General features: G+C 41.1%; 1 protein-coding gene across 3 annotated transcripts in view; it reads right to left on the bottom strand.

Annotated features, from left to right (window-relative positions):
- Nucleotides 1–27,439, bottom strand: part of WDR41 (WD repeat domain 41) — a 1,028,182-nt gene that overhangs the window by 323,622 nt on the left and 677,121 nt on the right. The gene's annotated exons all lie outside the window — the stretch shown is intronic.

Consider the following 27,439-nt stretch of genomic DNA (forward strand, 5'->3'; position numbering starts at 1 on the left):
CAAGTTAGTTCAGGTCCACGTGGTGGTAATGATAAAGCACTTCTTGGAAAGAGGGAAATTATATGGCAAATATTAACTGATGCTGCAAGAGAGCCTGGACTTAATGAGTATATCAAGATAAAACCATTACAACAACTATGTTAGTATATTAAATGTATTTTCAGTGGTTGGATTTTTTTGTATATTTTGTTTGAACATTTTTTTTGTTTGAACATTTTTTTTGAACATTATTCTAGCATATTATTGTTGTTTCTTTATTTACATATGATTTATATGAGAACATATCAAGGAGGGTTTTTTGACATAATATCATACAAATACATACATACACTTATATTTATAGTATGCATTGGTTTTACTATACAAGCAATTATTGATTTTTATATAGCTTATTATAACTGCATTTTTATTTTAATTATCACACTTAGTATAGTTGCTGAAATTAAGCAAAACATATAGTCACCTGAACTGTTATATTTATTTATTTTTATACAAGATGTATTAATAACAATACTGGGTTTATGCTTAAGAATATATTGGGATAACATTTTTATAGAGGTGATTTTAGTGATGAATGGTATGCAGAGTTCATTTATTTGCACTTTATTTCTTATTGGCACTAGTTCACCTTAAAATTTTGAATATCAAGTGAATTTTTGGCACCAAAATGAGATATTTAAACTTGCATCAAAATGCTGCAATTTATTCTGATGAAGTCCACCTTAGTGTGGTTGAAAGTGCTTAATCTTTATGAGACTTTTATGATTCTTTCATTAAAGGAGATTTTTTACTACTTTGGGCATTGGCACTGTGCTTTGATTGCATCCGCAACATTTCAGCATTTTTTGTGATTGCTTTGGACTGTTTATGTTGTTGCTACACTGAATATTGGTGTATTCTTGTTCTTAAAATATCCAAACCAATATTTGTCCTGTTCCATTTTACCAGCCTGTTCCATGCAGTGGCCACTCTGCCAGTGAACCACTCAATACACTTTCCATTCCCACAGATATTTGCGCAAAGGAAATCTAATGATTCTCTAGCACTTCCCAGCAACCCCAAACACCCCTAGAATCAGCTATCCCCATATGCCCAACACGTCTGACCAAGCCCGCCTCCCAGACCACTGCAAAGGGTACTGAACAAGATCAAGTGCTCTTAGTCTTTCACAATAACTCAGACTTCCACTCTTATGCAAGTCCTTAATGAGTTTGGACTAAAATATATTTTAAATATAAAATTGCACTTACTATTTTTTTTCATCAAGAATCAACTTAATGAGCTAAACGAAGTGTTGGGAGACCATCAGTATGTGTACATGTGGTTTAAAACAGCCCTTTTATTTTATATATGCATATATATATATATATATATATATATATATATATATATATATATATATATATATATATATATATATATATATATATATATTTTTTTTTTTAAAACAAAAACGTCATTGCCGAGAATCATCTCAGAGGTTCCTCAGAGCCATTAAGCATTATCGGCACTCTGTCTCCATTACCATAGCAACCTGGAAGCGTCTGTTTCTGTTAGTGTGTCTGTGTACTGCATACCAGAGGCTCACGATGCACCTGAAGCAAAGCTTCGCTTCGCTGCAACTTCAAGCCTAAATTCCCTCCCTTTCAGCGAGGCAGCAGCCAGGAAAAGAACAGAGAGCAGATAAAAGAAAAAAAAAACTCCCAACAAGCCGCCACAACAAGAGACAACACACTCCTCCAGCTCTTTTACCTCTCACTCAGCAGATGTACAAACAAACTATTCTCTGCCAAAATATCCCAAGTCATAGTTCTATCCTCCCCCTTCCCCTGGATCCAGACTAAAATACCAAATGCGTCTTCCTAATACACAAGCATCAGTAAACCCCGATCACAAGCCGCAAACCACATCTTCCCAGAGATGAAAACAGCAACATATAACAGCTGCCAGACACAGCTGCAGCCACATACACCATGTCAGGCTTAATCAAACAACACTCAATGCTATGACACCTGCCATAATTGATATTAACTATGTTCAGACAGAATAATAATGACATTTGTACTAGCTGCATCCATGCACACCATATCAGGATTTGATCAAACAGTACTCGTAGCTGTGATACCTGCCATAATTGATATTAACTATATTTAAACAGAATAATGATGACATTTGTACTAAGCTTCCTATTATTTAACCAGGATATACATGACATTTCCAAATGATACTTTAAATGAAGAAGGCATTAGTCTCTATGACAGCATTTTTTTTTCAAAACACTCTACTGTTACTGATATTATAGATGATGTTAATTTGTTACATTTGAGTCTGAACTCTGATGAATGGTAGCGTGTTGAATTAGTTAATTAATTACTTAAATTATTATAAGTAAAATCAATGAAAAATGAACAAGATAAGTATTCATTGTGTTCAAGTAGGGGAATAGAAACTTTTATGCTTGTATTATATGTTGCTTTGTTTGGCTTATATATAATGTAAATAGTAACCCATCTTGACTTACCTTTGTTTGTGAAGAATTACTGGACTCTTTGAACATTCTAAATAAATCATTACTGTTTCTCAATTGTTTAAGAATCCCTCCTTTTTGTAAATAAAAAACAGATGACAAGTGATATACCATATCAGATGATACTTTGAGAGAGATGTAGTTGTAAGAGTTATTTTTTTGGGCCAGCTATCTTGGAATCAGTTTTCTGTTTCTTCTTTCTAGCATTAGTTCAAGGATTTATTTTATTCTTTTAAGAGTAGGGGCCATCCATTCCATTTCATCTGAGACAGAGACTATGTTGTTGTTTCTGATAAATCTAGTAGCTTCTTCTAAGTCATTAAAGGTTCTAATCTCATTGGCAAAAAGTATTTTTATCTTAGCTGGAAAGGCCAGCTGTGCTTTAATGTTGTTTTGTTTCAACAGTTTTATTATTGGCCAGACTTTTTTCCTTTGTTCTAGTATTCTGGAAGAATAATCATTGTCAAACCTTATCAGGCTTTGATGGGTGATTTTCTCCAAGCAAATTTTAATATTCCTTCTACTGTGGCAGTTCGACTTTTTATACATACTATTGGCTCTGAGGTGAAGACTGAGCTGCTCATCTGGTACCTGTGTTTTTGTCTTTCTCTTTGCACTTTTTGTGAACATCAGGACCAGAACATGGCAGAAGGGTATAAAGTTGAACTGAATTACAATACAAATGGGAATACCAACACTCAAAACGGAATGGAACATTTTAGTAGAATCCTAAGCATGGGCGTAAACCCACTGGTTGAGAGACCAGTTTTCTCTGATGAATATTCTGTTGATGTGGATGATGGGGCACAAATGCTCTTCAAAGACAAATTTAGAGCCTTTGAAAACAAGTTATATAAGTATAAAATGCTCCAGTGGCAGAGATTCCATTTGGAAGCCTGCTTAAGATATACAATTGTTCCCAGAGGTCTGAGAGTTCTAACTATGCCAACTTATGGTGATGTTCTACCTGACCTCCTGAAGACATGGCAGCAGCTTAATTTGCAGTTAAGCTATGACTACTTGAACTTACTGACTATTTTTTACCTGAAGAAAGGGAACTAGCAAATGAACTGAAGGCTCTGAAGATCGATCTATGCACTAACTTTACAAATAGCATTACTGGTGACAAGCTAGATACCCTCTTTGAAAACATTACAGAATATGAAGCTGAAAAAGCTTCACAGGGATACGAATGATTTTCAGTCTGGTGCTGTTTTTTCATGGCCCAAACCTTTCCCTACAACAACAGACCAGCCTGTAAACTCAGCCCCTTTTGTGATAGACAACACACAACCATCAACAAGAAGCCAAACTGAAGAGGGAGTGGCTGCAGCCAGTAACACTGAGGAAACACAGAATTTACCAGTGACTCCTGCTGAGCAGCAGTCAACAGTAAAACCAAAGGATATAAATGTAAGAAGCAGCAAGAAAAATGATAACAGAAACCTATCTAATGAAAATCCCCCTTTTCCCATGCAACAGAAGGGAATATCAGGAACTCAAATGATACCATTCACATTAATGAATGCTCTACCAATAAAAAGCAGATCAAGGAGCAGAGGAAGGACCGGCCGAGTCAGGCAGATACCAAACACAGAGGCAACACTGAACACAATGACAATTTACAGCAAGAACACAAAAGTCTGGCAATAAATCTTTCATCTTTAACACTAACTGATGCTCATATGTCACTTTTGAAAAAAGGGCTGTCGTCTATTCCAGCCCAGAGAACTGTGTTAGTTGACATTCTTAAAGAACTTAAGTTATTTGGTCACAACTTAACTTTAAAAACTATGTTTAAAGGACAGATGACTGACAATGTGAATATTTTTAAAAAACCCTGTACCTTTGTACCTAAATTACATCCTATGGTGGAAGTCTATGTGTCAGTATGTGAGAAGCAAATAAAGGAAGCATTTAATTCAGATAGAAGAGCTGTCTTTTATAACTTGAGTAAAGAAGAATCTGATGCTCTATATGACCTGAGGGAAATGCATTTAGTGGAAATTAGACCTGCAGATAAAGGAGGGGGAATTGTGATTATGGATAGGGAATTTTACATCCAGCAAATGACAAAACTACTTAATGACAATGAAAACTATACCTGTATCTCAGTAAATATAGTAAAATGTGTTATAGTCAGGATTGCTGTTTGACTTGCTGACTACAAATTTGATAACAGAGGATTTAAGTATTTTAATGTAGAAACTCCCACCATTCCAGTTATATATAGGCCATCCCAAGGTACAGACATATATCAAATGTCCACCTATGAGACCCATAGTGTCTAGTAGAGGCTGGGCAACAGTAGCTATGTCAATATATGTACAGAATAATCTTCATCCAGTGCTTGAAAAGTGTGAAACAGTATTGAAAGACAAAATATTTTCTTCAAACATTGTATAGAAAGACAATTTTGATAAAGAGTATCTGCTTGTAACCTTAGATATTACATCACTTTTCACAGTGATTCCAAATCAGTGGGGAATAGAGAACATTAGGACTTGCTATGTTCTAAATGTGCTTTCTCTAATGATAAAGTGAATCTGTTATGCAGTCTGCTTGAAATAATTTTGGATAATAATGTTTTTGTCTTTAAAGAAGATTTTTACCTACAAAAGGTTGGCGCAGCTATGGGCGCAGCTTGTGCAAACAGCTACGCCAACCTAACTTTAGTCCAAAGGGAAAAAACATTTCTACTACAGGGAAATTCTGTGGTATGCACATTTTGTGGACGACATGTTTTTTCTATGGGAAAACTCAATAGAGATGCTGGGTAGATTCTTAGAGTGCCTACATACAATGACACAATTTTAAAATTTACCTGTAAGTTCTCAAATGAACAGATAGACTTCCTTGATGTTCTAGTGAAACAAAATCAGAAATGGGGCAGATGGCTACTAGCCTGTATAGAAAGCCAAGTAGAAAGAATTCCATGTTACATAAAAACAGCATGCATCCATGACATGTTAGCAAAAATGTTATGAAAGGGGAGTTCCTGAGAGCCTCATGATTACATAGTAAAAATTATGATTTGGAGAGGTCTATGGAAGTGTTAAAAAGAGAACTACTTGATAGAGACTGTAACCTGACAGAAATAGACACCACGATAGAAGGAGTATACCAAGAATGTCAAGGGAAAGGTAGACCTTACTTCTCAGAACAAACTACAAGAGATAACCCTGAAACAGACTCCAGGGATGAGAAACTTAGGTTCCCCATTACATATGCAAGTGATGTCGGTCAATTTTGTGATATATTCAGGAAGAACTGAAACATATTGTTAGCCACTGAAGAACCTGAAGGTGTCATAGACTCTTGACCTCACTTCTCATTTACAAACAAAAAATCACTTAAAAGGCAGTTATGTTATAAAACCCAAACACATGTCCCTGAATACATCCGATAGGATAGGGACATATATGTGCAGGAACTGCAGATCTTGTAAGTATATTTTCTCATGCAGCACTTTTGTACATCCACAGCAAAAAGTTAGAATTGAATTTAATTTCTATTCAGACTGCAGGACTAGAAATATAGTCTATCTTAGTTTTTCCCAGTATTGTAAAGTTTTTTATGTGGGCAAGACTAATAGAATGCTCAAAGAACGCATTTTAGAACATATTAGGGACATAGTAAACAAAAAGGAGAGTAGTGCCCTAGCTAAACATGTAGAAGCTGAAGGGATGCACCATGCTTTTAAATTTTTAGTTTTAGAAGTTCTGGAAGAAAATATCAGAGGGGGTGACAGAAATAGAACAGAAGAGGTTGAGCAAAAATGGATTCTGCAACTAAATGCAGACAAACCCCCAGGCATTAATAAAACTGTTTATTTGAAATCATTTTTAAAGGCAATAGCCTTAAAGCACTAATTCTCTTCTACATGGTTCTATAGGCATCCACATTTGAACTTGCATACTGTTTTTAACAGTTTTATGTCTATTTATGTTTTTTTCTACTATTTTTAAATTAATTGAGTCTTTTATAAATATTTGATTGTCTTAACTGATTGGCTACTTTGAAAGCATATATCAAGGAAGGCATGGGATGTTTTATTAAGTGTGATGAAGCGACCTGGAAGGTCGTGAAAGCGCTCACTTTGTCCTTGCAATAAAGAATTTTCCTTCTACTGTGGCAGTTCAACTTTTTATACATACAAATTTGAATAATAGCTCCTTGTCCAGAAATGATAGAAATTTTATAACTTTGGATCTAGGTGGAGTATTTGCTGAGTTAGAAGCAGATTTCCTCAGTGCTCTATGTGCCATTTCAATTCCAAATGAAAGTCCCTCTTTCAAGTCTAAAAAGGCCAGAATCCAGGTTGTTAAGAGTGAAATAATGTCTTCTCCTTCATTGTTTTCAGGCAGACCAAATATCCTTATGTTGTTTCTCCTTTCCTTGTTTTCTAAGTCATCTATTTTGTTAAGTAGCCATGCATTCTGTTTAAGCAGAAATTCTTTTTGGAATTCTTCCTCTTTGAGTCTCCCTTCAATGTCATTTAGAGAATTCTCTATATTTGTTATTTTTGTATGGTGTTGCTGTAATAGTTCCTTAAGAGTATCCGTCTGTTTTTGAGAATTTAATTTGATGTTTTCTAAGTCATTTTAAAAGCCATCCATCTTCAAAGATAGTTCTGTAAGACTGATGTCATCAATTGCAGTTCTGGATGATAATTCCTTGAGTTGTTCATATTCAGTGACTCAATATATCTCCAAGTTACTTGACAGGAAAATTTTTGTACATCTCCACCAAAATCGATATTTATGTAGTTTAGTAGTTAATCAATAGATTTCTGATGTTTTAAACTTGAAAATAATAACATTTTCCTATATTATTATACTAGTTTATGGAGCTCTCAAAATTCACTGCTCTCAGTTGGCCATCTAGGCTTCACCCCCCCCCATCATCATTTGTTTCCTGATGTCCCTGATATGCTCTTGAAATCTTATTCTAAATATCCTTTTACCTTCTCCAGTGTAAAATAAATTACAAGGGCACTTGAGGGCATATATAATTCCATCAGTATTGCATGAAAAAATAACTGCTGGATAAAATTTCACATTGTTAATTTTTGTAAAAGAGCACATCACAAACTTACAAGCACTACAATTACCACAAGTAAAAGTACCCAACATAGATAGATGGTAAAGTATTAGTAATACCAGGAGATACATACCAGCTGCGAACATTTCCTTTAAGTTTTACCCAAGCCTATAAGAAGTAAAAGGAACTTCCTATAACATTTTAGATAACTCACCACTTCCAATCAAAACCTTCCAATACTTTAATAAATCACCTATTTTCTCACTTAAAATATAAGTTGTAACTAAATATATTTTTTTACTATTCACTGCTCTATAACTGTCTCCATAATGGTTTATTGACTGAGTCACAATCATATCCTGTTTATCATACTGTCCTATTAGCTTCTTTAAGAAAGTCAGTTTCATTATTACAAATTCTATATAAGCGTAATAGTTCCCATAAGACAACAAAAATATTAAATAGGGAGGGATAACAACTGCCCCCATGCAAATACTGGCCCCCATCCGAAAAGTTTCTGTGAAGTGATGTTTTTATTTCACAATTTTTCAAAACCTTTCAAACACAAATTCAAATAACTTCTTTCCCATACCATAAACCATCAAAAGTCAAATTATGTACATTTTTTTGTAAATCAGAAACCAATTTTTCAACTTCCTTTTGACCACCTTGGCAAATAAATATTAAATCTATATATATGTATAATAGCATAAAACGTATTTGTTCATAAACTCATGTTTATACAAATACTCTACTTCAAATAAAGCCATCATTAAATTTGCATACATTGGGCAAAAGGTACCCCCATAGCCATGCCTTGACATTGGTGATAAATAATGTTATCAAATAAAAAATACTTATTTAAAGGACAAAAATGTATCAGTTCAACAATGTAATTTGAAACAGGCCTATCTCCCAAAAAATGGTATAATATTCGTATACCATATTCATGTTTAATATTGGTATAAAGACTTCTGACATCTAAAGTGACCCAATACATATCTTTTTTCCACTTAAACATAGAAATTTTGTTTAAAAAATCAAAAGTATTTTTAATATGTTAAGAAAGTTTAGACACAAAGGGGAGAAGGTAATGATGTAACAGGAGGCCTACATTATGTAAAAAATTTACATGCAGATATAACTGGTCGACCAGGAGGATTCAGTAGTATGTACTTTAAGTAGGTAATAAAAGGCTGCAATACTGCAACCATTCTCACTAAACTTTCTAATCTATAACCTTTCTCCTTCAATATTTTATACTGTATTAATGCATCATTATACAACTCAATATCACCTATTTTGATGCTTAACAACTATCTTATTTACTTCATCTGAAGGTTTTATAACCAAATCTGTTCTCATACTAAATTGTCTTAAAAGCATTCCATTCTCTCCTAGTTAAATTATAATGTACTTGGTACTTATTTTTTTATAAAATCCTCATATGCTCTTTCAACAGAATGAATAAACATTGCTGAGGATTGTTTTATGCACTCATTATTATATGGGGGAATAAAGACATTCATATTTAATATTAGAAGTATCTAACAAACAATAAGCATTCAGAGCAAAATCATCATTTATTTCAGAAACACATGAGAAAAATATATAATTCAAATTATCTGCAATATTTAAAATATCATGTACACATTCTTTAGATTTCTTACTATAAAAAAAAACTTTAAATGCAATTTACGAACAAGCTGAAAAACTTGTTTCAAAATATGCAGGTGTGGCAAAACTGTCAGTACAAAATTTTAAACCTAAATTTAAAACACTTAATTGTTTGTTATGTAACATACAAGCTGACAAGTTTAAAACCAAGTTTCCACACTGCTATTATCAAAATCCATTAAACACTTAAAATACTTCCAGTCCACTCACTGCCATCTACTTCTTTTATAAGATGGTTGGGATTGCTCCTCTGTTGTATATGTACTACGTCCATTAACATTCCTCCCTCTTTTTCGATTATATCCCCCTTGCCTCCCATTGTTACCTCAAAAATGCTGACCATGTGCTAGTGGTTCTTGTGCCGGAGGAAAGGAAGAGAAAGTGTGGTCATCAATTTCACACCCCATCATGTAGCTCGTACCTTCTAATGAAGCAAACAATACTGTCTGAGGCTTTTTGAAACTTCCGGTTTGATGTGTGGCCTTGTCTCATCATTACTCCTTCTGAATGGACTTGGGTGCACCCGCTATCACAATCATGGATATCTTTCTTTTATTTATTTATTTTTTTTCTTTTCCATCAACTCTAAATCAAATGTTTTAAATTTTCATTAATATCACCCAGCAAAGTATCTAGATGGGCAACACTAATATGGGAGGAAAGTACTGTGTATAAACCATGTGTATCCTCTTTAATTTTTCATTGTTTCAACTGGTCCCTCTCCACTAGGATAGAGATCCACTCCATAGAACAATGGTGAGCTGCTGCCAGCCAACAATCCAGAAATACTTTATCTACATCATTATTAGGATAAAAAGGGGTGGTGGGATTCTTAAAGGCACAGAGTTCCCTTGGTGACGCATCTAAATCAAGAAAGAATTGCAGTCCAAACATATTAAAATGCACAACTGTTTATTTAAATAACAACTATTCTACATTTTACATAGTTACTGAACTTCTGCAGAAATAATACCAGCACTACTCTGGCCTACCAATAAAAAGGGAATATCCATTCTCCGTTGTCTCTCCTCCATCTATTTAAACAAAAATTTAAGTGAAGTAACCCTGCTTGATGCAACATAATGACTGCCACCTCGTGGACCATGTATAATGTAATTCTCCATCATTCTTTGAAAGAAACTTTCATCATCTCTTAGGCCACATACATGTTTTACCAAATTTTAAACACTTGGCCAAGCATCTGTACAAGTGTTAGACCTGCACAAAAAACAAATAAAACAACTGCACTAATTATACTCTTGTGCATTTGCAAAGGATAAAAGGATTGCTCCAGTTCAACTGAGTGAAAGGAACTATGAAATACTTAGAGATATGGATTATGGTACATCATGAGAAACCAATGAGAAGGGCAGAAGCTGTGATTCATGATGTTTGCTAGGCCACATAGTTCTAATTCCCCAGCAATACTGTCTGCCACAAAGTAATTGCCTCTGCTAGTTCCAGGTTACAATGAAACATGATCACGTAACTGTAAAAAAGGAAGGGCTATTGGGTAGGGGGTGCACCCCTCCACCCAGCCAGCCCACTGCTTGATTGCCCAATCTACATGGAAAAGTTGAAGTTTCAGGAGTGCCTCCCAAGGTCTAGTGTAGAATACTGAGTTTTCTGAACACTGAACTTCATATGGACCATGTGACTGACATTCTGAAATGACAAACTGTTTTACGGAGATTATGGTACAGTGGTGACTGGGGAATTTGCCATTTTCCCCACTGTAGTGTGATCCTAGAGTTGGGCATATTTAATAATCAAGGGTTATGGAGGGTACAGGAAGGTTTGCCTCCCTGCAAAAACACACTAATTCTGGTGTTAGTTTTTTGATTTTTCAGAATGTCAATAATATGGTGTCGATCATATGAAGTTTGATGTTCTGAAAAGTCAATCATTTACACTAGATCTGCCTCCACAAGCCGAAAGGGGAAAAAGTCATTCACAGCTCAGCTGGCATGTTGCAGAGATGATTTCCGAGCAGTCAGATGTGCCCCTGTGTCAGGACAGATATAAAGTGGGCTCCCCAATGCTCCACTAATGTGTCCAATCACAGATGCTACATCAGGGAAAGAGGGAAGGAAGAAAAATGAAGAGTCTATCCTGAGGGTGCAAGCTAAAACCAACCAAACTATCAAGTGCTGGCAAAAATTAGTTTTCTACCCATGATTTTTATATTTCCCGTTTATTGAGCAAAGATGTTTAGAGCTGTAGCAGAGATGATATGCAGCAGCTCCTAGATGTTAAAAAACTGCCATAACGTTCTGAGAGCTATGCAAAAACACTGGTGCGGTCCAACATTCTCAATTATCTCCATTACTACAATGATGGGCAAAATTACAATCCACTACATCAGAAAAGTACAGTTGTGTACACTTACCATAAATGTAGATGTTCGAGTGTATTCACTGTTGCAGTCATTACAACTGGGTTATCCTGCTGGCAGGCTACCCTCAGTCAGCCTGAATTCCAAAGTCTAGGTCCAGCGTCATTTGCTGTCACCTCTTCCCTGACGTCAGTGCGCCAAGGGTATAAAAGATGCAGCTGACGCCATTTTCTTCAGTTTTTCTTGCCCCAGATGTCAGGTGCCTCCAAAAGGGTAGGCTAAAACTTTGCCAATAAAACATGCATGCACCAAAGTATATATTTTGCCTTCATCTACAAGCAAATACACCACATAGGTTGTATAGAATAGAGAAGTACAGATAAGTTCCAGCAAAGAATAGGGGGATGTCGGGTGGGTAACCTGGACTGCAACAGTGAATACAAAACGAATAAACTGGAAGTCCAACACCCAAAGTGGTAGCCGAAAATATAATTTATTGTAGCATAACATAAAATATGAGCGCTTTCGTCTTGGTGACCAAGACATCATCAGATGAACACAATCCACAATACTTAATCCTTATATATATTGTGCAATTAAGAACAATCAAAGTTTTAAAGACATACTGTCGCTAAAAATCCTTCCATCACAAACACTAACCTCATTTTGTTATATGTTGTATATTTTATACACAATTACATAAACTGTTATTTTATATATCTGATTAACCACAAATTTGATAAAAAAACATCTGACCATGTTCATGTGAAAGTCAAAGAAAAAAGTAAAACATATGTATATATGAAAAAAATAATAAAAAAGGAATGAAATGAAAAAATAAGAAAGTGATGAAAATAATAAAAATGATAGAAATAATAAAACATGAACAACCCATACCATCAGTGACACTAGCCAAGAACCCAGAAATGTTTAACTAAAATATCTTGTATGATACCTATACATCCCCTGCTCTTGCTATTAATACAGGTTTAATAGTAATGTATTCATTTAAACCTGGGGGAAAGTTAGATCTCAATCTTAACTGCCATTTGAGTTCTTTGTTTAACAATAAATTTTTAACGTCTCCCCCCCTAATGTTCATTCTGACCATATCAATAATGCCAAACTTAAAACCTTTAAAATCTGCGCATATCACAGAATGCTTATAAAGTGCACTAGTTTCTTTTTTGTTTTTAATATCATGTGAATGTTCATACATTCTGTCCTTCAAGGCCCTCTCAGTTTTCCCAACATAGAAAGCTGGACAGTTTCTACATGTAGCTAAATAAACAATCATCCTTGTATTACTATTACCCTTGCAGTATTTCACTTTACTGTCCAACCCATTAAGTAAAACAGTGCTGTCTTCCTTATAAATGTTTGAACATTGCCTACAATTGCCACAACTAGTTGTAGCCTTCCTTACACTACCTTGAAATTTGTGCGTCTGTTCAAACACTCTCTTAAAATTCATTCCAGTTTTATAGGTGAACATAGGTTCTGTGCCCACTAACTCAAATAATTCCTTATTAGTTTTGAGTAGACTCCAGTTTCTCCTAACAATATCCGTGAACATTCCTGAAAACCCATTAAACTCAGTTATACATGCTTTTTGAAAAGTTTTGCTATTTTCCCTTTTCTTATCCACAAAAGTATTAGGTAAACCTATCAGGGGTTTGTATTTAACACCCCAACCTCCTTTAACTTCATCCATAATCATAAATACTTCCTCTTCAGGGTAACCCCTTTCTATAAACATATTACTTAAATGATGGATTTCTTTATAAAATTCCTCCCTCTCTGAGGTCATCCTGGCTATACGAACAGCCTGACCTTTCACCAGGCTAAGCTTTTGAGCCATAGGGTGATTGCTGTTAAAATGCAGGTAACTGTTACACCAGGTCTCCTTCCTGTAAATTTTTGACTGAAAACCATCTGATGTTAACAAAATGGTAGTATCTAAATAATTGATACTGGACTTGTTCCATTCATATGTGAATTTAAAGTATCAGAACTGTTGTTCAAAAACTCCATAAATTATACCATTTGTTCTTTACTTTCATCCCAAAGAATGAAAATATCATCCAGAAACCTTACATATAGACTTATGAATTTATAAAAGGGACCACTGAACACATAACATTGCTCCCACTACAGCATGACCAAATTGGCATATATGGGAGCACATGCTGCCCCCATAGCAACGCCACTGGTTTGCCGAAAATATTCACCCTGAAAACCAATAAAATTGTAGTCTAAGACATGCATGTGTTCATCTGTGCATGTGTTCATGTGTGCATGTGTTCATGTGTGCATGTGTGCCGACATCATGTACAGGTCGTAACGTGCGTTTCCTGTCTCCCTCCCACAGGTGCTGTGTTAGGGCTGGTTCACTGCAGCAGGGAAACTGATGTCACTGAGCCACATAGTGATAATGAAGATAGGTGTGTTGAGGCACAGGCGTGTTTTCCAGGGTCTATCGTTGGGCCACCAATCGACAGTACACAGCTGTCCACCCCATCCATGTAAACAGTCATACTGCCAATACATCCATCACCAATGCCCATAGCTGAGGGACAGTGTACAGTTGGCATTGGCCAGGACAGTGTGGTATCCATGGCACATGCATCCCAACTTAAACTTACAGGAGTGGTGGTCAATTTCAAAGCCAACAAGATTAATACCAGAACAAGAACAGGGAGGGCGGGCGGAGAAAGTACAGTTGTGTACACTTACCATAAATGTAGATGTTCGGATGTATTCACTGTTGCAGTCATTACATTTGGGTAATCTGCTGTCAGGCTGCCCTCAGTCAGCCTGATTAACAAAGTCAGGGGTCCTGCGTCGGTTGCTGTCCCTTCTTCCATGACGTCAGGTTGTCAGGGGTATAAAAAATGCAGCCGACGCCATTGCATCAGTTTTTCTTGCCCCAGATGTCAGGTGCCCCCCAAATGGGGAGCAAATAAAATTAAAAACACAAAAGTATACTTCCAACCAAAAGCAAATACACCAAAAAGGCTTTTAAGCATAGCAAGACAGCAGTGGCAAAGCCAGCTCTGGATTTAGAGAAAATTGGTAAATGATAATGCTTGGTGAAAGTATGAACAGAACTCCAGGTAGCAGCTTCTAGAATATTCCTGGTAGGAACACCTCTGAGAAAGGCAAAAGAAGTAGATGCAGCCCTGGTGGAGTGAGATCTGATCCCCTGGGGGAAAGGTTTTTCATGATGCTTATAGCAGAAATGAATGCAATGGCTTCTCCATTTAGAAATGGTTTGTTTTGAAATAGCCTTCCCCTCTGCCCCAGCAGCAAATGCTACTAGCAATTGTTCAGATTTTCTTCGAAATTTAGTTCTGTCCAAATAGCATCTAAGTTGCCTGTGCACGTCCACGGAATGCAGAATCTGTTCCCCTTTGTTCTGTGGATTGGGAAAGAAGGTTGGCAAATGAATGGACTGATTAAGAGCCACACTGGAAACCACCTTGGGCATGAAGGATGGATTGGTCCTCAGAGATACCCTGTCCACATGAAAGATGATGAAAGGCTCCACTGCCATAAGGGCCTGTAACTCAGATATCCTTCTAGCTGAAGTGATTGCTAAAAGGAAGGCTGTTTTCCAAGAAAGAAATTTTAAGTCTGCAGTAGCAGCTGGCTCGAAAGGAGGTAGAGTGAGCTTCTCCAAAACAAAGTTACGGTCCCAGGAAGGGGTAGGAGCTCTCCTGAGTGGTCTCAAGTTCTTTGCCCCTCTGAGATACTGCTTGAGCAGGGGATGAGAAAAGAGGGGTGGTTCTGTGTTAGATAGCTGAAGCGTGGATTTTAATATAGGAGAAAGACAAACCCTTGTGAAGCATCTCAGTTAAGTATTGCAACATCTGAGGTAAATTGGGCGCTGCTGTGCTCATCCATAAAGATTGCTTCCAGGCACAGAATCTTTTCCATTTGTCAGCATAAGATTTCCTAGTACTAGGTCTTCTCACCTCCAAGATGACATCCATCACAGGTTTGCTGAGGGATGCTAAGGGTGAATTTAAGTGATTAGCCAAGCTGCAAGGTTCAATGTTGGAAGCCGAGGGTGCAGAATTTGGTTCTCCTGCTGAGACAGCAAGGAAGGTGTCTGAGGCAGATGCCATGGAGATATTTGTGACACACTGCGCAGGAGTGGGTACCAGTGCTGGCGTGGCCAGTCTGGAGCAATCAAAATCATTCTTGGTTTGTCCTGTTTGACTTTTAGCAGAACTTTGGAGAGCAGAGGCAGAGGGGGAAAGGTGCAGACTGACAGGTTTTTCCAGCTGAAGGAAAGAGCATCCACTTTCCATGCTTTTTTGTGGGGAGTCCTTGTGCAAAATTTGTCCAACTGGTAGTTCTGGGGGGAGGCAAATAGATCTATGTCTGGGCTTCCCCATTTGCTTGTCAACATGTTGAAAATTCGTGGTTCCAGTTTCCACTCGTGTGGGTCCATGAGATTTCTGCTTAGACCGTCTGCCAGTGTATTCAATTTTCCTGGCAGGAATTGAGCTTGTAGGTGCACTTGGTAGCTCAAGGCAGTGTTCCACAATGCCATGGCTAGTCTGCAGAGGGAGTAGGAATGTTTACCCCCCCTGCTTGTTTATGTACCACATAACCGTGGTGTTGTCCGTCTTTAGCATTAGTTGCCCTGGAAGAATGTAGTCCTTGAAGGCTGTCAGAGCATTCTGTACAGCTAACATTTCTTTTTGATTGATATGTAGGTGCATTTGATTTGGGTTCCATTTGCCTTGAATGCACTTCCCTGCCAGGTGAGTGCCCCATGCATAGTCTGATGCATCTGTAGTTAGGGTTTGGGCGGCAGGGGGTAGTGTGAATGGCAATCCTTTGTTTTGGTGACAGGCCTCTGCCCACCATAGGAGCTCCAGGCGTAGGCAAGGTATGATAGGAATTAGAAGTTATGTACTCACCATAACGTTCCATCTGAGTAGGTGTATTCATTTGTCTGCAACCTGTGGGTTATGGATCCGATATCGGATCCGAACCGGCATGGTTTTCCAGCTATGGATCCAAGCTCTCAGCTCCTCCCCTCACCCATAATGCCCTGCTCTACCCTCATGACCTCAGATCGAGTTTGCCAAAGCAACAATACCCTCAAAAGGGTAACAAGGAATATGCAGGAAACTGAAAGGCCAGGGGGATAGGAGGGCGGGATGGTTGCAGACAAATGAATACACCTACTCAGATGGAACGTTATGGTGAGTACATAACTTCTAAATCTGAAGTAGGATATTCATTTGTCTGCAACCTGTGGGACAGAGTCCCCAGCTACCTGAATCTTGGGCGGCCATCATGGAAGGATATTCCGAGCACCGCGAGCCAAAGGATGCTCTACCCCTAGATGCAAGATCCAACTTATAGTGAGAAATAAATGTATGAGATGAAGCCCACGTGGCTGCTGCACAAATATCATCTAGAGGAATCCTAGCCTTGAAGGCTGCCGAGGTAGATACTGACCGGGTTGAATGGGCATAAACACCCCCCGGTGCGGGCCTTCCTGACGCTTGATAAGCCAATAAAATGCACTGTGAAATCCAGCGGGACAGAGAAACTTTAGAAATTGGCTTGCCCAAATTGAATTTTGCAAAGGAAATAAACAGCTGGTCGGATTGCCTATGACCAGCTGTCCTGTTGAGAAAAAATCTAAGTTGCCTGTGAACATCTAGTGAGTGTAGCTTATATTCACCTTTGTTTTCATACTTAGGGAAGAAAACAGGGAGGTTAATGGATTGATTGATGTTTGCTTCAGAAGCGATTTTAGGAAGGAAGGACGGGTTGGTCCTGAGGGAGACACGGTCCGGATGAAATACCAAGTAAGGAGGTTTAGCTGATAAAGCTTGAAGTTCAGAAACTCTCTTGGCTGATGTAATGGCTACCAAAAGGCTGTCTTGTAGGACAAGAATTTGAGATCCACTGTAGCCTTGGGCTCGAAGGGGAGCGGTCAAGGCCTGTAGAACCAAAGAAAGGTCCCAAGGAGGAACTGCTTGCTTTATAGGGGGCCTGAGAAGGAAAGTACCCTTAAGAAATGTTTTGCACAATTTGGCTGACATAAGAGGATTAGACTCTTGACCAATGTGATAGTGAGAAATTGCCGCCAGTTGAACTTTGACTGTGGAACTGCTGGCACCATCATTAAAGAGAGAGGTTAGAAAATCAAGCACTACAGGGAGAGGAACCGTGAAGGGATCTAGGCCTTGCCGCTCCGCCCACACAGAGAAACGTTTCCATTTGCTTCGGTAAACCTTTCTAGTGGATGGTTTATGAGCCGCCACCAAAATAGCCTTTACCGGTGAAGAAATACCGGAGTCCTTATCAAGAGTGGAACTGGAGCAGCCAAGCGGTCAGCTTCAGGTTGTCCAGGTTCGGAGGAGGAATGCAGGATGGATGGGATATCAGATCCGAATGGGATCTAGAATCCAAGGAGGATTCACCGAGTGAGACCTTAGGAAGGGGAACCAGATCTGTCGAGGCCAGAATGGAGCAATGAGAATCATTCTGCAACCCACCCGAGAGGCTTTCTGAAGAACTTGCAGCATCAGAGGCAAGGGTGGATAGGCATACAGAAGACCGGGTGGCCAAGCATGCACCAGAGCGTCTCTTGGGGTACCTCCGGGTGGAGGTATTAGAGCGAAAAAACTGTCGCACTTGGTGTTTGAGGGAGAAGCAAAAAGATCGCAAGAAGGGGTTCCCCACCGTGCGAATATGCGTTCCGCTACTTGACAATTGAGAGACCACTCGTAAGGGGTCAGAATGGTGCGACTGAGCTTGTCCGCTAGGATGTTGGACCGACCGGAATGTGCGTTGCTATGAGAAAGCGATTGGTGGAGATTGCCCATTCCCAAACTCTCATGGCCTCTCGACAAAGAGGGTAAGACCTTGTTCCCCCTGCTTGTTGATGTACCAGACAACAGACATATTGTCCGATTGAATCGCAATTGTTCCCAAGGGAAGAAAGTCCTGAAGTGCTAGCAACGCTAAGAGCACTGCTCTCATCTCTAGAACATTGATATGCAGTAAGGTCTCTGAATCGTTCCACGTGCCTTGGACTGTCCGGCCCACAAAGTGCCCCCCCCACCCGAGGCGGGAGGCGTCCATGGTCACCGTGGCGAGAGGGGAGAAGCACAAAATGGGCGACCCTCGTGGAGATCCGGGAGTGGAGCCACCACAAGAGGGACCGCTTGCAAGCCTTGCTGATCGCTATGGGATGATGCATGGGAGAGCAAGGTATGACCACTGTACTAAGAGCGTCCACTGTAGAATGCGCATATTGAGCCTGGCAAGAGGAAGAAGTGCTATCGACGAAGCCATGGACCCTAGAGCCCTCAGGACCAACTCCGCTGGAACAGAACATGAATGGAGAATGGCCGCACCTGGAGCTGCAGATTTAGAACTCTGTCCGCAGTGAGGAAGGCTCGTAAACTCCTTGTGTCTAGTCTGGCCCCTATGAAATCTAAGAGCTGAGTGGGTGCCAGGTTGGACTTGTTTGTATTTATTGTGATGCCCAGAAATGGAGCAAGATGGAGAAAGGAGTCTCGGCCGAGAGAAGAAGATGGCTTGTAGGGGGGGTAAGGAGAGAGTCGTCCAGGTAGGGAAAAACCTGGAGGCCGTGAAGCCACAGGTGGGCCGCTACCACTGCTAGTACTTTGGTAAACACCCTGGGGCTGTGGTGAGACCAAAGGGAAGGACCCGAACTGGTAGTGACTGGCTCCCAGCCGAAGCGGAGAAACCTCCTGAGCGCCTGTCCATTAGGATGTGGTAGCACGTCCTTGAGATCTATCGAGCACATCCAGTGGCCTTCTCCCAGAAGGGGAGAATAGATTGTAGAGTGACCATTCGAATTTTTCTTTGGGGACTGCCAGATTCAAGAGAGAGAGGTCTAGGATTGGTCTTAGTTCCCCGTCTTTTTGGCACTAAAAGAACCTGGAGTAGAACCCTGATCCGATCTGGTCTGGGGAACGGGCTGGATGGCTCTTTTCTCTAGCAGATGGCCAATTTCTGCCAAAGCGGCCTCCCTTTGACCGGGTGGTACGCCTGGGAGGGACTTCATCTTTGGAAGGTGAAGGAAAGGAATGCGATATCCCTGGATATGATTTGGAGAACCCAGCGGTCCGATGTTATGGACTCCCATGCCGCTAGGTGCCCCGAACGTCCCCGACTGCCTCCAGAGTAGAGCAGTCGGGCAACCTCAGGGTTGCTGCGCTGGCCGTTCAGAGAAAGGTTCCCTGGACCCGAAGTTTCTGGGAGCCCCTCTGCCTCTAGGGCGGCGTCCTCCCTGTCCTCCTCTGCCACGGAAGGACTGGTTGTCCGAGCAGGCTGGGACTGCTGCGACTTCGGAACCACATCTTCTTCTGACCCTTTTGGTTCCTAGAATAGGGCCTCTGGGGTGCAGAGAAGCGGATTCTGACGGCAGACAGCGTCTTCCGTCCTTCTCGCTCTGGGTCAGCGTCTCATGAACGGTCTTGCCAAACAGAGCAGAACCATCAAAGGGCGTTCAGAACGACGCCTTGAAGGGCTCAGAAAAATCAGAGTGGCGGAGCCAGGCCTGACGTCTAGTGACCAGTCCTGTCCCGCAGCTCTAGCGGCGCCTCCGTAGCATGGGAGAGTAGCCGCATAGAAGTATTTGTGACTGACCTAAGAGTGGCCATTTTGGTGGAGTGCAGAGCTCTGTCCTCCTCCGAAATGGACTCAGGGGGGGATGCAGCGTACTCTTAATAAGGTCTCGCTGCATCCGAATAACATGTGCCAAATAGTTCAGCGCCCTTACCGAGAAGGTCGCTGAACTGAACATCCGCTTCCCCAAGCGGTCCATCATCCGAGACTCCTTGCTCGGTGGGTGGACTGAGGGACTCTCCTGAGCCAGTTCCCTCTTTGTGGCCGCCGCCATCAACATGGCATCTACAGGAGGCCCCTTACTCCAATGGGTCCTGTCGGAGGCGGGCTAAGGATCCTGTCAGGTCTTTTGGGCATTGACTCCATGGTGTCCGGTTCTTTCCACGCCCTGGTGGTAATAAGTTCCACCAGGGGTCGGCAGGAGACACCCAAGAGGTAGACGGGCCCGCTTCAATGCCTCCAAGAACACGGACTCGTCCGAGGAAGACTTGGGGCAGACCACCCCCTAATACGGAGCATTTCCATGATGTCTCCGAAGGAGACATCCTCGGGGGGTGACCGTGGGGAGCCTTCCCCTTCCTCCAAGTCCGTGTCTTCAGTGAGTGACTCGGGGGAGTCAATGTGCCTCCTTTTGCACGTATGCTTGCGAGGGGCCTCCTCTGGGGGCTGTCAGAGGAGTCCTCGCAAACAGCAATTTGCTCCATGGGAGCAACTTGGGGCACAGAAACGGGCTGTCCCAGGGGCCGGATGGTGGAAGCCTGGCCCAGTGCAGAGGGAGCGCGGGACGGAGCCGATGCAAGTGCCGGGGGTCCGGAGACCCTCAACAGAGCCCTCTCCACTACATCAAAAGCCGAAGGGGAGCCGACCTCGATCAAAGGATCCGACAATCGGCTCCCCCTCGGATCCGAAGAGTGGATCGAGCCGGCGCCAAGCACTCGGATCCGGGACAGTGCGCCCGACACAGACGGCGCCGGGAGCACTGATCCCCGGATCCGGCTCGGATCCAGGCTCCGAGATCGGATCCGACGCACTTTCGAGGCATGGTCGGATCCGGTACCAAGTACTATCGGCTCCGACCTCCCCGCCCGGCTGCTCGGCTCCAGTTGCTCGAACCCGGATAGCGGGTCGGAGAAGGAGCAATAGGCTTAAAAGGGTGTTGAGCTCCCGAGGGGAGGCAAGAGCACTCCCATCTGCATCTGGGCCTGGATGAACCTTCTCATCATCCGGTCCAGATCAGCATCCGAAAGGCTATGGGTAGATCTCGACGAGGCTACCGAGGTAGGCCTGGAATGCCTCCTCGATAGCCTCGACGGAGATCGGGTCTCCTCCTCCTCAGGCCCCGGTGAGAAGCACACAGGGGACCGGAGCCGAGAAGGAGGAGACCGGACCGACAAGGAAGCCGGGGGAGAAGCCCGCTTGGCTGGCGGGGCGAAACAGAGGTCTCGGCCCGCCGCAGGTGCTTCTCCCTCCGGTCCTTTTTAGATGCATCCCTCTCCTGTCCTGAAGCGGGAGTTTGAGTCCCAGGAGCAGGAGGGGGTGCCACAGGGGGAACAACTGCAGCCGCAGGAGTCCCCGAAGGAGCGGAGGTCGGAGCCGAGTCCGGCGGTAAAAGACCCGCCAAGACCAGCTTGGACCTCCGCTCCCTCAGTGCCCTGGGGTTGAACCCTGCACAAATGGAACAACCAGATGTGAGGTGCTCAACCCCAAGACACTTAACACACCGAGTGTGGCCATCAGCCGGTGAGAGCTTATGGCCACACTCGGAGCATTTTGAAAATATGGACTTAGGCTGTTCAGCCATAGTCTATAAACTAACCTAAAGTTACAGAAAAGTAACTTAAACAATAAAAGAAGCACACAGGCCTCACACACACTCTACGTACCAGCGAGGGGAGGGAATAAAAATTACTACTGAAAATTAAATTAAACTAAAAACAGTCAATAATAATAGGAAACCTACAACTTTCACACAAAAATTGTTAAAGAAAGAAAAAATTCTCTATTTTTAACAAGAAAAGTCTACTTAGCTGAGAGCTATGTAATCCACATCTAGTTACCAGCGCGGCAAACAAGATCTGAGGTCATGAGGGTAGAGCAGGGCATTATGGGTGAGGGGAGGAGCTGAGAGCTTGGATCCATAGCTGGAAAACCATGCCGGTTCGGATCCGATATCGGATCCATAACCCACAGGTTGCAGACAAATGAATATCCTACTTCAGATTCATTGTTTCCAGGCTGTGACAATGTTGACTCCATAGACTTTTTAAGTACCACTGTAGTTTCCTCATATGCAGTCTTGCATATGGAATTAAAAGAATGCAGGAGGCCATGAACCCCAAGGCTTGCAGTATTTGTCTTGCAGATAGCAGGGTTTTTGTGGCCACTTGTTTGAAGTAAGTTACCAAATGAATTTGCTTGTCTGGCGTGATGAAAGCCATCTGGGCAGTTGTATTCAAGCTTGCACCAAGGAATGTAATCTGTTGAGAGGGTACCAGTTGTGATTTATTTTCATTTAAGGTGTACCCTAGACAAGTTATAACCTTTTTTTTTACAAATGCCAGATAATTTAGAAGTATGCCCTGGTTTTCTGCCTGAATTAGACAATCGACCAGGTATGGATATATTTGAATATTTCTTTGCCTGCAAAATGCAATTACTGGAGCCAGGCATTTTGTGAATACCCTGGGCACAGTAGACAAGCCAAAGGACAGTGCAGAGAACTGATAATGCAAGTAGCCTGCTTTGAAGCGTAGGTATCTTCTGCAAGATTCCCTGATTGGGATGTGCAGGTATGCTTCTTTTAAATCTAGAGTTGACAATCAGGCATCTTTGCCTAGCATAGGAAGTATCTGGTGAAGAGTCAGCATCTTGAATTTTGGAATGTCCAGAAAGGTGTTTAGAGTAGAGAGGTCCAGAATTGGACGTCATGCTTTGTCTTTTCTGGGTACCAGGAAAAGCCTGGAATAGAAACCTTGCCCCTTTTCCTCTTCTGGTACCGGTTGAATAGTCCCCATGTTTAAGAGGGAAAGTACTTGTTTTTGAGCCTCTGCCCACTGATTTAGGGGCAGGTCTGGCCACCCGTTTTGTGTTGCTAACATGTAAAAATGAAATCTGTATCTCTGGGGCACTATATTTAAAACCCATTTGTCCTGGGTTATGAGTTCCCAGTTTTTTGCATGAAGAGCAATCTTTCCCCCCAAAGGGGCGGCTAAAAGGTAAGTGCTTGGTAATTTTAAAGGAAATTCATTGAGACTGTTTACCATAGGGGGGGGGGTCTTGTTATTTCCAGATTTGGAAGTGGAGGCCCCCCATTGCTTAGTTCTGAGAGTCCTCTGGGACTGAAACCTGGTGCTTTTTGAGTGTCTGGGTTTGGCTTGAGAGGATATGGAAGGAGCTGGAAAGGACCAATTCTTAGTAGGCCAGTGCCTACAAAATCTTGGAGGTTGCAGTTGTAAGAAATCTTTTACAGTTTGCATAGATTTAGCTTTATCTTCCATCTTTTTTAGAACTACTTCAGCCTTATTGCCAAACAGGTGGTCCTGATTTAAAGGAGCATCCAACAATTTCACTTTAATATGATCCGGCAGAGATTGCTCCTTAAGCCAAGCATGCCTTCTAAGCACAGACCCAGTAACAGCAGCCCTGCAAGAGGTCTCTAAAGAATCAAAGCCACATTGCAAAGTATGTTTTCCAACTTGTTCAGCAGAATGCAATAAATCCTGCAAATCCTTATTTTCCACAAAGAAATCAACATCATTTTCTGTTTAAGCAGTCCAATAATATGCTGGTGATATTTTAACATGAAATTGGCAGTTTAAAGCCATGATTGCCAAGGTTGCAGAAGTATAAACCTTTTTAACCCATCTATCCAGCGCCCTGGGGTCTCTATCAGAAGGGGTAGGATGTTTAGCAGTAGAAGCCCTAATGCCCTTGGGCCTCTGAGAAATGGTTTCTGGATCTGCAACAGGATTTTTGAAAAGGAACTTGTGGGACTCAAGAACCCTGTAGTATCTGTCAGGTTTACTAGGAGCTGTGGGCAGGGAATCAGGGGCTATACTGGATTCTGAAAACACATCATCAACAATGTCTAGTACAGGAGGTTTAGCCAAAGGGCTATGCTGAGGTAGAAGAAGGAAAATCCTAAGCCTCTTTTTTGAATCAGAAAATTCCTGGCTTTCCCAGTGGAAATGCTCCCTTAAGGTATGTAAAGTTTCCCCAAAAGAAAAGTCCTCAGGGGGGAAAGCAGAGGGAATGGAATCCTCTGCATCAGAATTCTCTTAAGTAGGTATGGACAAAACCAGGTCATTAGAAGAGTCAGAAGAAGCAGAGTCCTGATCAGAAGATTCATAGTCAAGCTCAGCCCTAGGCCTCTTAGAAGGGGGGGGGGTGGACTACCCCTGATAAGAGTAATTAGATCTTCAGACATTTTGATCATTTGTTTTTTAGGCATAGGGGCCTGAACATGTGGCCTGGGCGTCATTTTTTTAGACATAGATCGAGATTTAGGCCTTAGTATTGAAGGTGGAGATGGTTTAATATGCAAGTCTGTAGGCCTGAATACACCCTCAGAAGTCGGTGCCTGCACAGGGGCTCCGGACCCATCCAAGGTAGAGACATCCGTGGGTTCCATAGGTGAAGCATCTCACGGCATACCGGACTCCGAATGGGTCTCAGTAGCAGCCTGGGAGTCAGAAGTAGCAGGTATTACGGGCTGCGAAAGCACCTCACTGAGAACTGGCGACTGGCTTAGGAGAAGCATCAGCAGTTTTGGACCTCGAAGGCCTGTCTCTGTCTTTGCGTTTTTTTGGAATCCCGGTAGTCGGATGGCTAACCGATGTCATTTTTGGATAATTAAACCGAAAACCAAAATATTTAGAGGCAAAAATGTACAGACGACGGAGAGTGCGCTGATTAAATAAAGCACAAAAGCGACAGCAAGGTACGTCGTGGTCAGGGCCTAGGCAAGGAATACAGTATGAATGAAAATCTTTATGAGTTATTTGCTTTCCACAAGTAATGCAATTATTAACTTTTACTGACATCGGTAAGGAGCAAGAAAAAGTTTCCCCAATGGGGTACTTAGCTTTAAGTTGAAGACTTCGGTTCTGAAACTCAAAAATGAAAATTTCAGGAGTCGGCCGACCGGCACTTGCAAACTGCTTCTGCTTTGCGCACTGCACGGCAAGAAAGACTGATGTAATGATGTCGGCTGCATGTTTTATACCCCTGACGTCATGGAAGAAGGGACATCAACCAACGCAGGACCCAAGACTTTTTGTTAATCAGGCCGACTGAGGGCAACCTGCCAGCAGATTACCCAAATGTAATGAGTTCAACAGTGAAACACAAAGAACATCTAACTGGAGAGACAGAGAGAGACCACAGTATTCTATGAAACAATTAAATAGAAAAATAAATAACTACAGAGAGACACAGACCACAATATTCAATGAAACAATTAAATATACAGAAAAATAAAATGCAGTAGGAGCAACAAACAGCTCCACATAGAAAACACATATACATTAAGCATAAGGATGACAAAAAACTAATACAAGACACAGATAAGGCTGGTTTCATATTTGTTCTGTTGAGCTCATTCTGTTAGGTACATTTAATATACAATGATGCAAATATTCACATATAATTTGTCATTTCTGAATTCTATCATGGGCTTTACTCAACATATAACTATCCAACTCACAAAGCTGAACAATCTATTCAACCTATAACTGCACGAATTGCAAAGCTGAACAATCTGGGTGGCATAGCAGGTAACACACTCGCCTTTGACCAGAAAGACTGTGGGTTCTATTCCCACTCCATGTGACTCTTTTGCTATCACTGCAGTGCAGCATTAGAGGGGTGTTACACTCCTGTGTCATCCTTTGGACAAGGCATTTAACCGAGGTCCCACCTGCTTGAGTTGGTGATAACTCAGGTTGATTTAAAAGATCCCACAGCACTTATTAAAAAGAGTAGAGAAAGTTTCCACAATACATTGGCCAAACTTTGTAATAGAAATACCACCTTGGATTGCCCCTAAAATGAGGCCACTAGCCTAGTGGGATTAACCCGGTCAACAAAAGATAAGCAAAAACAAATATATAATAAATATACTTGCCTGGATTTTTACTAAATTACCCAACAATTATAATCTCAGCGATACTCTGTTTAACCACATCAATGCCCACCTAGCAACTTTCACAGTCTGTCATCACCTTCAGTATCGAAAATATATCAACAGATGTTATATGAAACAGAATATGGAAGATGGCTTGGAAGTGCCTTCTCAAGATAGCAACACTGCATTTGACATCCTGAACACCTTCCTCACTAACCCGACAAACAAGTGAAGACCAAGCTAGCACAGACAGATGCAGCAGTGAGGAAAAGTATAGCATTATGTGATAGAGCTTGGGAATTTTTATGGAAAAATGAATGACATGGAAACTCATAAGAAACACAAAATATGTAGTAAATGACAGCTATTAATTAGAAAGGCCAAACAAGGCTACTTCAAGAATTTGAAAAAAAAACTAACTTTAATAACCTACTGGTTTCTGTTCAACCATCAACAGGGTACTTGGAAAATTAGAAAGAACCATTGATGACCCTCTCAAGTTCTCATCTCCTCAGGATACTGCCAACATGTTTGCACATTTTTTTGACACTATTAATTCAAAATACATCAGTCAATAAAATGAAATTTATAATATCCCACCCCAAGCCAGTCTATCCCCATGCATGTTCAGCTTTCAATATGTCACAGCAGCCACTATAAAGAAGCTATAATTAAAGCTAAAACAACATGGCACCCCTTTCACTGACTGCCTATCCCCAGCTTACTAAAACAAAATTCTGCTTGTTTAACATTTCCTTTGACAAAATAAATCTTCTGTCTTCAGAAGGATCAATCACAAACCGCTGGAAGCAAGCTAAGATTATAGCCTTGCATAACAGTGAAGATTAAGGAAAATTGCAGTATTATGGAACCATCACAATTCTTAGCCCTTTATCTACAATTCTGGTGATGTTTTGTGTTTTGGTTTGTACTACTAATCTCTGCCTAACTGCTTTTGTTTTACAATTCTGGAGATGGTTGTATATTTCGATACCTAACTAAAGATAATTACTCCAACACAACACTAAGGACACAAGACTTGAATTGTCTTACTAAAGATCCTATTACATCACACAAAGCTGAAGGGCTTATTTATTCA

Source organism: Protopterus annectens, chromosome 2.part2, assembly GCF_019279795.1.
Source record: "Protopterus annectens isolate FY-2018-M chromosome 2.part2, PAN1.0, whole genome shotgun sequence".
NCBI classification, from domain to species: Eukaryota; Metazoa; Chordata; order Ceratodontiformes; family Protopteridae; genus Protopterus; species Protopterus annectens.